The sequence below is a fragment of the Pleurodeles waltl genome, chromosome 6 (genome assembly GCF_031143425.1).
Source record: "Pleurodeles waltl isolate 20211129_DDA chromosome 6, aPleWal1.hap1.20221129, whole genome shotgun sequence".
Lineage (NCBI taxonomy): Eukaryota > Metazoa > Chordata > Amphibia > Caudata > Salamandridae > Pleurodeles > Pleurodeles waltl.
Window position 1 is genome coordinate 982,938,801 of NC_090445.1, and position 17,836 is coordinate 982,956,636.

Genomic DNA, 17,836 nt, shown 5'->3' on the forward strand with positions numbered 1-17,836 from the left:
AATTATGCACAAAGTCCTCAGTTGTGCGATTTGTTGCCTGAGGAAACCATGTTCCAGGGGCATGTATTGGCAGATATAATTCCATTGGAGGAGTTTTTGCTGGTAAGGAAACCACCAATGAAATGTTTTCCAGATGCTCACTAAATCAAAGAATGTGCTAAGAAGTCCAACTAGAAATCACATACATATTCTGACATTTTGCTAGTAGATATAGCCCAGATTCAATAGTAGAATGAATATTAATGCACATTGGTGAGAGGCCTATGTAATCACGTTCCTCAGTGGGGGCATGGCTGTATCCTGATTGCATTCATTTATGAAACACTTTAATGCTAAATTAATTTCTGAAATAGGTTTACATAGGCTCTTCCCAAAGGGGCCAATGAATACAAACTTAGGAACAAGTAAGCACCAGTAGGTGGTATGATGCAGGTTTATGTCTTTGATTTCACATTATTTCAGAAAGTGATGTAAATGTGCTAACATAAGGTTAGAGAGGACATTTTAACTGTGTAATTGACAGTGCCTTGGACCGTTTTGCACTTCAAAATGAAGTCACATCAGTATCACATTATGAACCTGATTATAAAGTACAACAAATACAATTATGATAATGCAGGGCTCAAATAAATGTACACTCCTTCTGGAAATGTTCATGGAAGATTGTCAGAATATAATTTATTATAGCCTTAGAGCCCACAATAGCGGGCTATAATGGCCATTAAAGGCCTTTACCAAGGGAGAAGGACTTTAATTGCCGATATAACCCAGCTACTGCAAGCTCGAAGGCTATTAGAACATTCTGTCACTAGAGGGCAGAATGTTCTAATAAATAAAACAACGTCCTCAAAGTGCTCGATGGGATTAAAATCCCCTCAGGCTACGTGAGTACTTTGTTCACAGCTTCTGCTGTGAACAAAGAACATTGGAATATTGAAGCTTTGGGTTTTTACCAGCCAGTAAAAGTGTAGAGCATCCCACTGTTCTAATAAATTTTATTTGCAGAAAAAAAGTATTAAGTCAGCTACACATATGAATTGTCTTTGTTTGTGTATATGTTAAATATAACTTAAATATAACTTTTTTTTCCATTAAAGATTTTGTTGAGGTTTATGTGAGCAATAAGGCCAGGATGGCCAACAACAATGCAGGGCGGATAATCATTCACAGTCATGTAACCATAAATGTTGCAACTGCACAGAAATTCTACCCCACCACCCAATCCTACTTATGAACATTTAAGTTAGACATCATAGTATACACATATATCTCAGCTCGTACCCGCATGTCCATATTCCTTGATCTCGGCATCTAGCAAAGAGTTTGTCGATCGACTGTTGTGCAGCATGATTCCACAATTATCCGCCCAGCACTGCCAGATCTTATTATGTTTTCTGGGGCAACCTATGGCCCGATAAACTGCCACTTCCAAGCCCAATCAATGGTCAAAAGCCCTCTTCAAAACCACCAACAACAGGGGAGTCTTTGCCTTCTACTCCCTAGAATAAGAGAGTCTGCTTGTATATGCTACCCCCTATATCATCTGTAATGTGTAGAAGAGCCAACTTAAAAGTCACGGGAATCACCCACGAGAGTACTCCACTCAGACAGGAGATCAACCCCTCTCAGAATGTTTGCAATATAGTACACCCCCGTACAGTATGTATAAAGGAAACCTCATCCATGTGACATTGCAGGCATAGTGAAGCCTATTTTCTTTGACGTTGCCTACTGTAATAGACTCTATGAAGGTATTTAAATTGAATGAGCTGCAATCCTTCTGATACGCCAAAGTGTCGGCCCAGTCATCATTACCAAGGTTATCAAGGTCAGTCTATCAGGCCAGACAAAGGGCTCTCAGTGTGTGAGGGCTGTGTATAATGAGGGTGCGTAACAGTTTTTCTAATTTATGGTCTCCCAGATCTTCCGCAAGCAATTTACACTCCAAAGGATTATATTGGGAAGGGAATCGAGGTCACTTACATATGGGGCAAGGGCATGACTAATTGTAAATAACAATGACTATGATAAAGGTTGAGTTCTTGTTGAAGCTCCTGAAAGGTTGTCAGACATCGGACATCACATCCCCCAGTGTGGATATGCCAATCATGTCTCATTTCCTGAAACCTTCTAGGTGTGCCACTTGTTTTAATAGGACACCACGCCACAATGGAGTCTGGGCCATGAGCCTAACCCACCATACCATGCAGCGCAGAGTAGTTTTCCATATAATCAGTACTACTTGTGTTGCTGGGGGAAGAAAATCAATCTAGATTCTCCATAGATATAATCCAGCAGAGGAAGGGCACCCATTGCACATTTCTCTGCTGCACACCACCACTCATTAACAATGAGCAAGTGGGAGGCAAAATAATAAGAGGTAATGTCAGCAGCAGCGATACCTCCATTGGATGTCGGTTGAAAACATTTGGTCAAGGCTATGCAGGACGTTCCCCTCCCAGCCCCACCCCAACCTCCATAGTAAGCCGGTAAGTATTGTGTCAGTTTGGCAGAACCATGATTTGGAGATCAGATGGGGTGGTTTTGAAGTTGGTAGAGGAGTCTGGGCAAGGACACCATTTTAAAAATCACCATTGAGTGACAATGGTGAGAGCAACCATGTCTGCTACTACCCCTTTAATCGTGCCAAGGCTGATTCCAAGTTGCGAGCTCGGGAAAGAACAGCATCAGGCGTAATGACTATCCCCAGATATTTGAAACAATGTGTATCGGTCCTGAATATCCGTTAATGGGGAATACCATTGATTTGGAAGTGTTAATGTTTTTAAATATAACTTTTAATGTGAAACAAGTCCAATGCCCACCAAAATCCAATGTGCACTGTCCAGTGTAGGGGATTTGGGAGCAGCTTGTTTGTCATGTTTGTCCACGAGAGGTGCCATGCAAAAGGGCCAGTTTGAGAAGCAATGTAAGATTGCACATATACTAGGCTAACATACCAGCATGTTATCAGATTCGCATCTGCTGTTTTCTTTAAACTGCTAAGGTTGTTACTTTGAATGAATTGCCATAAAAAATAATGCATATTTCATCTGAAGTTTGGTTCAGGCATCAGTAGTTGTATTCATTGCAAAGAAAATGCTCTGAGTGAATTTGCTGAACAAAGTGTGTGTCTAGTCTTGAAGCTAAGAATAATTATGTTCAAAATGAGGTGGAATAATCATATATTTTTTAGATTTGTCCTCTTTGGATCAGAGGGGATGAGAAGACTAAAGTGTCCTCATAAATCTGTTCGTTTTCTGATTGCAACCTCTTACCAACAGGACTTTTATTTTGAAACAATATTTAACATTTTTCATCATCCGAATAGTGATGAAATTGTCAAAGAAACAAGTTTAGAATATTTTAGGATTACTTTAGTGGAAGGAGCAGGACAAATGACAATGGAGGGGCCCGCGGAAAGAGTGACTCGTTCTAGTCTCTCTGCAGGCTCTTTCAGGAGGACAGGAAGTGGAGCACGGGCACCTGATTGGAAGAAGGTAAGAGGGGGTGGGCTTGGGGAGGTGGGTTTATAAGGGGGTGGGAGGGATGGTCGGCCTCTTTCCGTGCTGACCGTGGGAGAGGCCGACCGTTAGATTGACCACCCACCCACCCGGCAGATTATGGAGGATGGGAGGAAAGGAAAGAAGACAATGGGGGTTTTTATAGGAACGGGGGTATGGTGGGGGGGAGAAAAGTCAGTTAGGGCAGGTGTTTCTTAAGGGCAGCAGAAGATGGGGGAGGGTGGAGAGCCAGATGCGGGCTTGTCCACCCTTCCAAGGGGAAAAACAAGGAGAGGAAGGATCAGAGTAAGGGGGTATGCTACAAGTAAGGAGGGCATGAGAGGAATAGGGGTGTGTCTAGGGGAGGAGAATCGAAGAGAGGCTTTGGAAGAAAGAAGGAGGATCAAGGGAACTGTTAAGAGTTGGGGCTTGTTAAAAATGGGGGATACAGTTTGAAGTTTATTGATGTTTATGTTTAAATCCTGTTCTAATAAATGACCTTTTACACTAAATATGGGTGTCACTGTATGTGTGTCCCGATATGCACGATGGAAATGCCATTGTGGGCTGAGATTTATTATAAATTCTCTACATCAGGTCGTTGATACTTGGATAAAAAAGACTGTGTCGCTGCCTTTCGGAAAAAGTGACAAGTAATATTTAGTCCACTGTAAGTTTTACTACTATGGATTTCAAATGCTCCTTTTTATGGGCGAGCACAAAGCGCTCCGTCCATCTGTTATCTCTCTTTGGGCTTAAAACCACGCCCATGCCACGTCAGTCACTTACATTGGTTCGTGGGCTTGCTTGCTTTCATTTGTGAAAGGCATGCATAGGTCATGCCTTTTCCGGTGTTTAGCCCACCTACACAGCACCGGTAAAGTACTAAAAACATACGAGGCTTGATGTTTTCACCCTGGGGTCCGGACTACTTTATCTGTTTATTTTCCACGCAGCGCGATCGCGCTGCATTTTACATAGCGCGATCGTGCTGCGTGTTTTTTTTGCTTTACAACGCTATTAGCTCTATCTTGAACAAACGCAAGACCCGTTGCATTGGAAATGCTTGTTTCCTTTAGGTATTTCACTGCTTGAGATGAATGTAGAAATAACATTTAGCCAATGACAAAATATACGTGCGAAAAATACGATTGTACATATTATACAAGTGACTTTTGAGTCACCAGAATGTACTTACATCATGTGGCAGTGTTTCATTCATATCAAGGGAAGGGGCAATTGATGGCTCATAAACTCTCGGCTTTGTCCTGTGCTCATTGGCAGTACACATCTACAGCTGCCTCAGGACAACTGTCACCTAATCTGTTTTCTTGGACGAGCAAAACGATGTGGGTGAAGATCGACAAGGGCAGCTAGAGGCGCACGGGAGACGTTGTGCAATACTGGAGAGCTTTCTTGGGACCCCTTACAATGTTGTGAACCATGTGCCAGAGCAGCTGTCAACTGGACTCGCCACCATTATTGTGAGTGCTAAGGAGGGCAGGTGGTTGTGTCCCGGTGTCATATTCACAAATCACAATTATGAACTGATATCAGCTGTCCAGTTTCTCCATCAACTGAAAAAGAGTGCTTGCCATGGAAGACAGGGGCAGCTATCAGCTTTAAACTGTCCCCATCAACCTCGTGTGTTCTGAGGGAATAAAGGAGAGATGAGCACTGGGGCAGCTATTGTCTGCCCCAGGCCTCCTTAAGCCTCCTTTTCCCCGAGGCTAATGAGAGCCTGGGGCAGGTGACAGCCAACCATGGGCCAGCTGAACTTGCACCCTGACAGCATGGTACAGAAGTGCTACAGTAGCTCTCTCTTGTACCAGGTCAGCTTGTGTCACCAACTTACATGGGTCAGTGAGGAATGGGACAGCTGGTACATGGTTTCTGTGACTTTTCTGCGGGGGACAACGTGTCCCATAAGCCCTGCTATAACCTATGCCGACCTTAGGACCATGAAGAGGGAGTAGAGAGTGCTAAGTGCGCCCGGGTATCCCCCTGTGCCGAGTGTGTGTGGGGTGGGCCTGTGTGCTGCCTGGGTGAAGACCAGGCCAAGAGCTTCCCCCTCTGTGTCGGTCAGAGCCCAGAAGAGGCTGGGCTGGACCACCCCTCTTGGTAGTGGGACAATCCTTTTTGTAAGCTACTGGTCGATTCATTTCCCTATCTTCTTATCCATTGTGGAGTGGGAGGGAACGTGATATTGGTGCTGTGGGGCCTCGAAGGTAAGAGCAACTGACAATCTGTCATCAATAATTGGCTAGTGCAATTTGAGCCAGATTCTTGCCTCTTTAAAACAGCTATACTACGCCTGATTGCGCCCTAAGTACAACTATATAGTTCCCAATTTTGTTACAGTTGTTAAAATGGGTAAAAGGACAGTAGCATGTATCAAATCTACTGCTGCACTAAATGCAGCACATTGGATACATTTTTAGCGTGGGAGCAGTCTCTAAAGAGATTGATTTTGAGGAGAGCAACTATTGTTGGACCTTAATGAGCCTATGGCGGCACCTCAAGCGATTGCGCCCAATAGACTCTAGGTATAAACATATTGCATATTGTGCCACCTGTTTCCTTACTCTTACCCTTATTGCTACTGGCACCCGAACCCACTTTGCCTACCTAGGATAGACCCTAGCTTATTGATTCTGGCATGACTGCAAAAAGGAAGAAAAGGTCAAGGCACACTGAAGTAGAGCTGGATCGCATTTCTACGCCTTCAATCAATATAGGTCAGGCAGCTCATAATGAAGTTTTTAGGGGCATTAGCCCTGGTGTAGAATGGGATTTGTTTTTGGTAAATTAAAGTCCATGATTGAAACTTGCACTAGCCTGCTGGTTGACTGCCTTGGTGCGCTTGCACAAGAAATTACAAAATTGACAGCAACTCAGGCAAAATACAGTTTTGTGCACAACTGCGATATGGGCCATGCTACGTCATGTTCTGTCGATCCTAATATTGGCCCTGTAAAATCCCCTTTACCCAGATATAATTCAGGATCTGTCATGTGGCCTTTACTAACAAATGAATTAGGTCCTCGAGAATATGAAGAACGATGAGGTATCGGTCAGCCTGCCACAGATGACCGAGGCAACAAGAGAAGTTAGGGGTAGACCGTTATAACCCTACCCCAGATCCCCCAATAGAGATAGAATTCTTGTGATGAATTTGGAGCATGAAGCATGTCCAAATGAGATTGTTCTTGCTAACGTCCTGGTGCTTTTGCCAGCAGCAACAGCGTCTACAGCTCAGCTAAAAAAAACAAGGTGTGTCATTGGCTTACTATGCATGTGTGTTTTAACCAGGCTCACTACACCAACCTCCTATGGATAAGAAGGGTGAGCTGGATATGGTTCCCGAGGAAGAGAAATAACGAGAATGGTGTAGTCATCAGTTTCAGACCCCCTGCTGTGGCCTGTAACATCCTTTCTCAAAGTGTATGTGGTCAATAAAATGGAAAGAACATTATTCTTTTGCCCCTGGCCTATTTCTATAATCATTAAGCATCAGCACTAGTTTCACCTCAGGTTGATCGTCTAAAAGCCTAAGTTACATGACGCAGTACTGTCTGGCAATCAAATTTTCTTTACTTTGTGATCTAAAGATATGGATTGAGCGATTGAGGCTGATGTTGACCCGAGAGTAAATAATTTGAGGCAATCAGATCCCCTGCAAAGTTCTGTCATTCTTAATGAGTTCTAGCTGGGAGAAGCTATTCCTTAAGACTGTTTGCTGGAGCATCACTGGCATCACCCCAAAAGGTGCTGATGTGGATCGGCTTGATTATGTCAAAAAATATCATCATGCTCCAAGAAACTTAGGACATGAAAGAAATTTTTTGAGTTTATTTTGTAGTTTATTTATCTTGGCAGTTCCTTCTGCCATGGGCAGACCTGGGGAGGTCAGGGGGTTGGCTATTTTTGTACATCCACCCCTTATGCTCAGATTGGTCCCAATCCCATTCCCACACCCAAGTATTCAAATCCTGTTGTGTTCACTCTTTGAATTTTCATTATTTTTGTATTCATTTTTATAACTCAGTCGATCAAAGAGGCAAAAGCTGCAGTAGCAATACTTGTTATTGTAAATGGAATATTGAAGCAACGCTTGTTTCGTGATGCTAAATGTTTTATTCTAATCATAAGGGGGATTTTGACTCAAAGACTGGTTTTGGAAACAAACTTGACTATAACGCACTATATAGCTGTGCGGGCTAGCCCATCCAAAATAAGACCAATTCATATTAAGGGCAAGTCTATTGCAAGGTTATATGGCTTCATTTAGTTGAGTATTACTTTTGATTCTCTGTACAGCTGGGGTCATTCTCTTCTAAATAGGCCCAGTTTGATTGGTCAATGATGGGCTCTTTTTTAATTTAGTGAAATAAGTTGGGTCTAAGCCCATACTAACTCTGATAGAAACATTTCAACATAGGTTTATCTCAATCCTAACTTACAAGGTGCCTATTTGGGATATAGTACAATTAATAGCCTTCACGTCGAAGAAAACGGATTCTGTAGGAGACTCCCTGCCTTTTCACCTAGCAGATCCCACTACTTTGCCCATGAGGAGTTACGACTCAAATATGTCACAGATCCTATCAAATAAGCCCCCCTACTACTATGGTTGTTGGTATGGGCTAACAAATGTGCTATTTTAGGCAGGGACATAATAGAGGATTGTCTTGCATGTGACCAGGGATACACTATCCCTTGGCTCAAACTTATTAGATAGTTGTTCTATGAACTTGAATGGCCTGGCCTGTATCTTATGACCATTAAAAAAAATTAAAAGAGAAAACTTGGGTCAAAAAGATTTACTGGGAAAGGGTGGAGCAGAAATGCACAACAATAGAAATGAGCAAGCCCACAATACGTGGATATGCCATTATGCCAACCACCCCACAGTACTGAACCCTATCTCTCATCTGTAAGCAATATGTGGGAAAATCAATTATTGATATCATTTCGTATAGGCAGCATAAAATGGCATCTGTCTTTCCCTTTTGGGTCAATATGATATGACCTCAATTCAATTATGTCCATGTGATGAAATATCACTCAAGATTCAAGGTCCAAGATTGCTGTTTTTGAGTTTTTTTGCATGTTTTCTAAGTTTTCTAAGCAATTTACTATTCGATATGTGCATACTCTTCTATATTTGGTACCAATCCTTAAGTTCCATGTTTATTTTTAAATATAAAACCACACTTTACATCGTACAGACCCTCTGCAACCACATTGTTTGTCGTTCAGTTGGATTCTTTTTAAAGTCTACTGTGGGACTACAGAAAACATTGGTGTTTTAAAGACCTTTCTTCTCTAGAGGTTTGTCACGGCTGTAGCTGTGCAATTAAATGAAATATTGTAGAAGTTTAATGTATTATCTAGTATTTGCTAATATCCTATTTGCCTATACTTTTTTGATTATTTATTTGACTTGCATGGCTAAATTTGTTGGACTAATAAAGTTGTTTAATGATGACTTGGCAGAGTTTCAGACTTTACCATGTGTGGTCAGTGAAAATGAGAACGAGAGGCACAATGGCAGAGGCAGTACCGCATAATGGTAACCACTTCATCCCCTCTAGTTTCATAAGGTCCTTATAATTTCTTCAAAATATATCTATGGGGACTAAAACAGATATAACTTGGGTTCTATTCAGGTAAAGCAACTTATAATTAACCAATGAACAATCGAGATTGGGGTTTACTATGTGGTCATGGATATTTTAGGTACGTCGAATGGCTAACCTTCTATTAATTGATCCACAGATTATAGCTCTATGTTTGCACAAAGGAAAAGTAGATTCTGTTTTAGCAGAAATTATCACTAGAGCAAAGATGTGAGTAATTCACCATAATTTAACATTCTTTGTTTACTTATGCTTTGTGAAGAAACATTATGGTCTGGCATCACTTGGAATGAGAGAAATGTTATTATAAATAGTGCATCTTTTGATACGGTCCTATAACCTCTAACGATGCAGCGACTGCTGGTAGGAATGCAAGAGGATCTCTAGACGTGTAGTACTGGGAGCACAACTGCAAATTGATAATATTTAACTGTAAAACTAACAGGCAGTTTTTAGCTCTACGGAGTGTTTACCTAAACACAAACGCATAACATGGAAAATGAAGAGGAAAAATTTGCAAGGCCAGCCCAGAGGTAAAAAACAGATGGCTATGACTCCACTCCAGCAAGATGCCAGACAGTAGTTCTGCCCTTACCGCCCGAGGGACTGATGGGAGTACTTACTCCCGATCTCCCCCCCACCTCCGGTTCCAGCGAGCTCACTAGACACCAGCGAAGGGCCTAGGAGTGTGGGCTGCCCATCATGGGCATGCCCCACCCAATAAGGGCACAGTCTTACTCCCTCTCTCGTGACGGGCAATTACTCCAATTCGTTCTCCCAGGGGCAGAAATCCTACTAGACATCAGAGACTAAATTTATGCAGTATTTCTGTGCCGGGGAGAGCGCCCACCTCCCCGGGCATGCAACCATACTTTGCCCCACCCTGCAGCTCAATAGACTTTCTGCCTCCCCCTGCCTTCCAGCTACTTACACAAGTGAGGTACAATTTTTATTGGGAGACTTAGGAGAATGCTGGGTGGAAGGAAGTTTGTGGCTTACCGCAGAATGCAGCACTTTGTATCACAAAAATGTGACGAAGATGTGATTTTTAGTTAAACTTTGAGGTTTGCAAGGGATTCTGGGTAAACAATGCTGGTGAGAGCTATGCACGTCACCCTACCCTGGATTTTCCCAGTGTCTAGTTTTCAAAATGGGCAAGTTTGCTAGGTTCGTTTTGTTCCCGATGAGCAAAAAAGCATCTGTTTTCTGTGGAAAATGTGCTGTGTCTATTTCAAATTTTGGGCCCTTTCCGCTCGTAGGCACTAGGCCTACCCAGAGAATTGAGGCACTATTTTTATTGATGACTTTGTTGGGGAATGCTAGGTGGAAGGACGTTTGTGGCTCTCTGCAGATTCCAGAACTTTTCATTACAGAAATGTGAGGAAAAGTGTGTTTTCTTAAGTAAAAGTTTAAGGTTTGCAAGGAATTCTGGTAGAAAAAACCTGGTGCGATCCACCCAAGTCTTCCTACTTGGGAACCCCCAGGTGTCTAATTTCCTTAAGTGCCAGCTGAGCTAATGCCCAAAACCTACAGCTATCTACTTTGCAAATAAAAGGGTGAGTTTGAGTGGGAAAATGTGATGGGTCTATGTTGCGTTTTAGGCCCTTTCCTCCCACAAGCATTAAGTCTACCCACAGGACTGAGGTATCATTTTTATCAGGAGACTTGGGAGAATGATAGGTGGAAGGGCCTTTGTGGCTTCCCAAAGATTCCAGAACTTCTCACCACAGAATTCTGAGGAAAGTGTTTTTTTTCATCAACATTTGAGTTTTTCAAGTAATTCTAGGTAAACACATGTGGTGAGAGTCACACGTTGCCCCACCCTGAATTCCCCCAGATGTCTAGTTGTCAAGTTTTCCCTAAGTGTCTGCAGAACTAGGACCCAAAATCAACAGCTACCTACTTTTCAAAAAAAGGGTTAGTTTTGAGTGAAAAAATGTGAGGTGTCCAAGTTGCCTTTTGGGCCATTTCCTCCCGCAAGCAGTAGGCCTATCCACAAAAGAGAGGTATAATTTTTATCCAGAGACTTGGGGCAAGGCTTAATGGAAGAAAGTTTGTTGCTCTCCCCAGATTACAGAACTTTCCATCACAAAAATAAGAGGAAAATGCTTTTTTCAATCAAAGGTTGAGTTTGGCACAGGATTCTGGGTAAAAACACCTGGTGAAAAGAACACAAGTCGACCCCTGTATTAGCCCAGGTGTCTACTTTTAAAAGATGTCAAAGTTTGATAGGTTTCCTTAGGTGCCGTTTGAGGTAGGGCCGGAAACCCACAGCTACCCACTTTGCAAAAAAAAGGGGTCAGTTTTGAGTATCCATGTTGTGTTTTGGGTTGTTTCCTGTCACAGGCAATAGGTCTACCCAAACAACTGAGGTGTCATTTTTATTGGGAGACCTGGGGGAATGCTGGGAGGAAGGAAATTTCTGGCTCCCTGCAGATTTCAGAACTTTTCATCACAGAAATGTGAGGAAAATATGCATTTTAGTGAACGTTTGAGGTTTGCAAGAGGTTCTCGGTAAACAGTGCTGGTGATAGCCATGCAGGTCACCCCACCATGGATGTTTTCAGGTGTCTAGTTTTAAAAAATGGGCACATTTGCTAGGTTACCCTAGGTGCGCCGTGAGCTAGGGCCCACAATCCACAACTATTCCCCTTGCAAAAGAAGGGTCTGTTTTTTGTGGAAAATATCATGTATCCAGGTTGGATATGGCCCCTACCCTCCCACAAGCTTTAGGCCCACCCGCAGAAGAGATGTACTATTTTTATTGAAATACTCTGGGAAATGCTAGTTAGAAGGACATTTGTGGATCCCTGCCGATTGCAGAACTTTCTGTCACTGAAGGGTGAGGAAAATATGTTATTTTAGACAGAATGTGAGGTCTTCAAACACATCTGGGAACAAAAACCTGGAGAGAGCCACCCAAGTCACATCCCCCCCGGATGTGCACATTTCCTGGTTTCCCTACGTGCTGGCAGAGCTAGGGCCCAAAACCCACAGCTAGCAAAACTTTAAAGGATCTGCACATATGACACTTTGTTGAAATCAGAATTTTGTCTTTGTAGATATCTGTAGCTGTCCTGGATCACACATGTGTCTCACACTGATTTCCACCACAAACTGGAAATAGATTGAGATCACAAGAAGAGCAGGAAAAATAGGCTACCTCTTTGAAAAAGTCCTAAACTGAGTTAAGAAAGATTATTTTTTAATTCAGCTTTGCATGTTCCTGAAAGTTTGCTAAATGGTGACTTTAGCACAGCAAACCGTTCGTTGATGCCATTTAAAAAAAAACTGATAATTTTATCCAGAACACTTTTTTCTATTTTCCTAAAAAACTCAAAATGTAGCTATATTTTACCTATTTTCTTGGTCTCTTCAAAGGGACTCCACAAACCCTGGGTACTTTTACAATCCCCAGGATGTTAGAAAACAGGATGCAAATTTGATGTGGATACCTTATGTGGAAAAGGTTACTGAGCCCTAAACACAATTATCCCCAAATAGCAAAAATGCTCAGCAGTGATAGGAGGTGGAGGGTGGGGGGAGGCACAGCAGTTCAGGAGTTACAGATGCATATGGATTGATGATAGTGTTACATAACCAACTTGCTGAACAAGTTTGTTAGGTTTATAAAAAATGAGTTGTCATACAAGTATTGAAAGAATGTAAACTAAATTATTGCTTGGTATAGTCTGCTGAAGGCTACACATAATGAAAAGTAATCAGTCAACCTCAAACGAGCTTCACATGAGTTCAGTAGCTGATTATTTTCATATGCGCTTGGGGTAGCTGAAAAATCCTAGCTTGGTTGAGTTAAAGGTAAGCTATCTGACATTTGTAGAACAAACTTTATGTGAAAATTTGATAAATTTGTTTTCATACCTCTTGAGGTACGTCCACAAGAAAATACAAAAGATAAAGCTGAGTGAAGATCTCTGATAAAAGTAAAATGGTAAACCCTATATTAAGCATAGATGGGACGTGCAGATGATGTGTGTAAAATATGCTTAGAAAGTTCTAGGTACATATAGTATTGGACATAATAGTATAAAATCTGCTCCACAAGCACTTAACTAACCGTTGCTGAAATTAATGGCTATAGCCCTGATACAAGATCTGAACATTCTTGGTTTATCTTTGCGTAATTCCACTTCTTCCCATGTGGCTGGCCATCTTCTGGTCTTCTGGACCCGATTTTTTCAAATGTGGTGGATCTGTTTTCTGAACCCCGCCTCCGTTTACATTGGTATGATCATTTTGCGGTACCATTTAAGGTCAGAATTTCCTTCAACCCTTATGTCTCTTGTTCCAAATCCTCCCTTATCTTTAGAAATTGGTACAAACTTGATGTATCTGCTCCTAATGAAAGATGAAAGAGCACTCGCCTTGTTTTAAATTAATCAGTTCTGGAAGACTGGGATAAAGTTCATAATTGGCATATAAAGGCAGTGGAGGATGTCTTACCGCACATGGAAAAACGCTCTAACTGATGCCATCTACCAGCGTCTTGGTTTATTGATTCATTGAGAGAGGGGGAAAAAAAACAGTGTACGGTGTTGGAGCGACTTTGGAGAAAGAATAATCCAGAAGAGGATAAAGCTATTTATAAACAGGGATTTAGAAGGATCATTGGCTGTGCAAAGTGGCACAAGCAGCATATTATTCAAATGAAATTCTAAATTCTCCAAATTGTTCCAAGACACTTTTTAAGGGTGTGCAGGAACTGTCAGATCCCAACAAACTCCCTCAATTTCACGCTTTGTCCCAATTACAATGTGAGGAATTGGCATGATTTTTCACCTTGAAAGTTTATAACATATATGTTCAACTGGAGAGCAATCGTTCTAGTGGAGTGCATACCTCTAGTCTGACAGAAGATGCTCCTGATAACAACTTCTCTTTAGCAAACACTATACCACTACTTCATCTAGCCCTGCTCCAGTCCCTTCAATTGGAGACTGTGCTCCATTAGATATAGAAGCTTTTATGACTATTTTGTAATCCACTAAATCTATTTTGTAATCCACTAAATCAGGATCTCTGGAGGACACTCTCCCTCCCACTAAACTGAAATTTCTGGAGCCTAGTTTATTGTGACAGGGACAACGACATCAATGGGTCCATACTCTGGCCCTTCCCCTGTTCTTCTGCATTACAAGATGAGCCTTTACTTTCCTTTCAGGCTATCTGGGACGCCTGTCCCTTTAAGACTCCGATGTTCACACAGGAAGCAGGCGGGAGCCAACCTGACTCTGGGGTTTTGGAGCTTGATTCAGGTTGGCGGTCTGAGGATAAGGCATAGACAAGCAGGAAGAAGAATGCTCTGTGGGGATCAAGAGGCACGCTCCCTGACGTAGATGGACCCAACTTGGGAATTTGCTGCCGAAGCGTTCAGAGGTAGGAGCTACTTCTGTGAGTCACCCCTTACAACGAGGTTGGGAACTCGGACGAGCAGCAGCACAGACGCCCGGAGGCCACCATCACATTCAGCCACCCCGCCATGCTCCAAAAGGAGCGTGGCTAGCCCAGGTATGTGAACATATAATTGGGACAAATGGGACGTGAGAGACGTGCTGTGGCAGGGCTGGGAGTGACTGGTTCATAGAGGGTCACCCGTGTAAGACCACCAGGCTTCTGGCACCTAGTGAGGCGTGCTTAGCGGTCAAACAGTCGAGGATCTGGCACATGGTGGTGGGATAAGAAGGTGTGGTGGCATCCCCCACGAGTCACGGGGCTCCTCCTATTTCCTCTTTGAAAGTTAATAATTTAGGTTGGAAGATAAGTTGGATGATTCCGTTTTCTGCCTTAAGAATTGTGATTTCGACCCTTTTACTGTCCTGACTGGATTACAGAAACGTTCTGTACTTGGGCATAGATAAGGCATCTATGCACCATTTGCAGGTGGTACAGAACACAACATGTAGACTACTTTAACGCTTGCCGAAATCTGCCTCTGTTTCCCATCTTTTTCCAAGAGTTACATTGGCTTCCAATCTCTAAACACATAGGCCCTCATTCTGACCCTGGCGGTCGGCGGAGAGGCGGCGGTCAGACCGCGAACAGACCGGCGGTATTAAAAATGGCATTCTGACCGCGGCGGTCCCCGCCGCGACCGACCGCCACTTCCCCACTCCGACAGCCACGGCGGTCATGACCGACGGGCTGGAGTCTGCGCACTCCGGTCCGGCGGTCGACCCAAGACCGCCAACGCTATCATGACCCTGCTTACCGCCGCGGTTTCTTGCGTTCGGGAACCGCCATGCGAACCATGGCGGTAGGCACTATCGGGGCCAGGGAATTCCTTCCCTGGCACTGATAGGGGTCTCCCCCACCCCCCACTGCCCCCCCGAGTCCTCCCCCCACACCCTCCACCCCCCTGCCACCCCCCAGAGGTGGTACGAACCCCCTCCCCACCCCGACATGCACATACATGCACCCCGACATGCACACACCCCCTACATGCACATATACACACCCCCTACACACACACATACACAACGGGGACACATACCCGCACACATACATGCCGACATGCGCACCCGCCAAACTACACACATTGCCCATAGGCACAGCAGCAATCCCCGCCCGCATGCACGCACTCACACACCCCCTCTACACACTCACACGCACACCCCCATGCACGCACACATCACACAACACCCCCCCACCCCCTCCCCTCACGGACGATCAACTTACCTTGTGCGTTGGTCCTCCGGGAGGCGACGGGAGCCATAGGGACGTGACCGCCAACAGAAGACCGCCAACAGAAGACCGCCACACAGAAATGTGGGTCGTAATTCTGGGGGCGGTGTTCTGCTGGCGTGGCGGTGGAGGTTGACCAGTCTCCACTTTCCCGCCGACCGCCAGTGTGGCTGCTGGCGGTATTCCGGCGGAACGCTCCCAGCGGTCGGAATACGCGCAGCGGCATACCGCCGCGGTCGGCGGTCTTTACCGCGGCGGTAACTCGGCGGTCTTGCGAAAAGACCGCCAAGGTCAGAATGAGGGCCATAATTTCCAAAGCTTTATGCTATATGTTTAAAGCCAAAGTTGGCTTAAATGCCCGCTATATTCAAAACGTGGTGGTTCCTTACCACCCCCGTAGCCCATGAGATCCTCTTCTCGTTCTCTTTTCTCTGTACCCAGTTTCCACCTATCACACATGAAAGGGTGCTCCTTTCTTACTTGGGTCCTAAATTGTGGAACTCTCTTTCTGAGCACCTCAGAGCTCATACCTCACTGCTTGCTTTTTGTAAAGGTTTGAAAACCTGGCTGTTCTATACTGTGATATATTTACCATCTCTGTTATGTCGCCTGCACCGGGAAATCTTTTGAGGTAGCTGTGCACATTAAAATCTTAATAATAATAATAATGATAATAATAATAATAACAATAATGGCTCAAAGAAAAATAAACCTTAAAATGTTAACCCTACAACAAAAATGCATTATATTTTTCAGACGTTCATTCCTTTATATAATTCTCCATTTATTATTTATGTTATTGAATGGAGAGGCTCTCACAACTGTGTAAAATAGTGACTAAATAATTCATCGAAAAAGCAATATAAATACATTTTTGGATTGCCCTTCGAACTCTACTTCTGCTTGCTTCTAAGAACTCTAATTAGCAGGCGTTTCTAATATCAAAAAGTAATTACTTTCTCAGTAGTTGTACTGCTCTAGTTGTAGAGTGATATAGATGTAAGATTGATAGAAGTTCCTATACATACCCTAATACATATATTGCCTACTTCGAGTCAGTCTGTTACCAAGACCCAATGGCTCTTCGAATTAGACTTCCAATTTGCTTAATCATGTTAAAGACCTAGATGATAACACATAGGATAATATCATCTGCATACTAAAAGGTAGATTTGTGTTCTGTCCTAAATTTGGGTGGGAACATATTGGATTAGCAAATGCACAATGCAGGCCACTAAGTATGACGTGAACAATAAGGGAATCCACGCATATTCCTGTCTGAAACAACAGCACTGATCTTAAATGGCACCCACATTTCACATATTAGAACAACTATCATGTATGGGCTCAATGTTGAAGACTTTTCTACAAAATTGTTCACTTCGCCCCATCAAAGCACTGGAAAAGTCGTTAAGGGACCAGAGCAGGCGTGTGGCTCCAGTTATCACAGCCCACTGAGTCAGTATTGTCAACAAAACTCCATTACCAGTTGTTGACAATTTCTTACAAAACTGTGTTGTAAAATATGACTCAAGCATTGTTGTGAACCTGGCTGTATTATTGTCCTTTTCACTGCACTACTGGTAACGACTGCATTATAGATTGTCAAGCTACCGCTGTTTGACATCCCCTTAGAAAGCCCTGGCTGTTAAGAGGTACTGAAAAAAACTCAAAACAGTAGATACTCCTTCACGCTAGGGATGGTGTAAACATCTTTCCAGGGCTGGTCTTGGTTTCCAGTCCGGCCCTAGGTACAGCAAAAACTATATTACTAAAAGGGCGAAGGCGGAGTTTTGGGAGAGAGGTTATGGAAATAAAAAATATGCTTTTAGGTTCCACGGCAAAAGATGGGGATTGTGTTCTTTATAACTTAAAAGGAATGAAAAAAAAAACGATTGGGTGTCTGAGGATGAGTCTGGTGTCGACTGTGACGAGAATAACAGTTAGGGAGGTAATCGGTCGCTTTTCAAGTTTCATGTGTTTTTAAAA

At 43.2% G+C, this 17,836-nt stretch overlaps 1 protein-coding gene across 2 annotated transcripts in view; it reads right to left on the reverse strand.

Annotated features, from left to right (window-relative positions):
* The window catches only part of SLC16A12 (solute carrier family 16 member 12), a 511,884-nt gene that overhangs the window by 157,614 nt on the left and 336,434 nt on the right, over window positions 1–17,836 (reverse strand). The window lies entirely within an intron of this gene.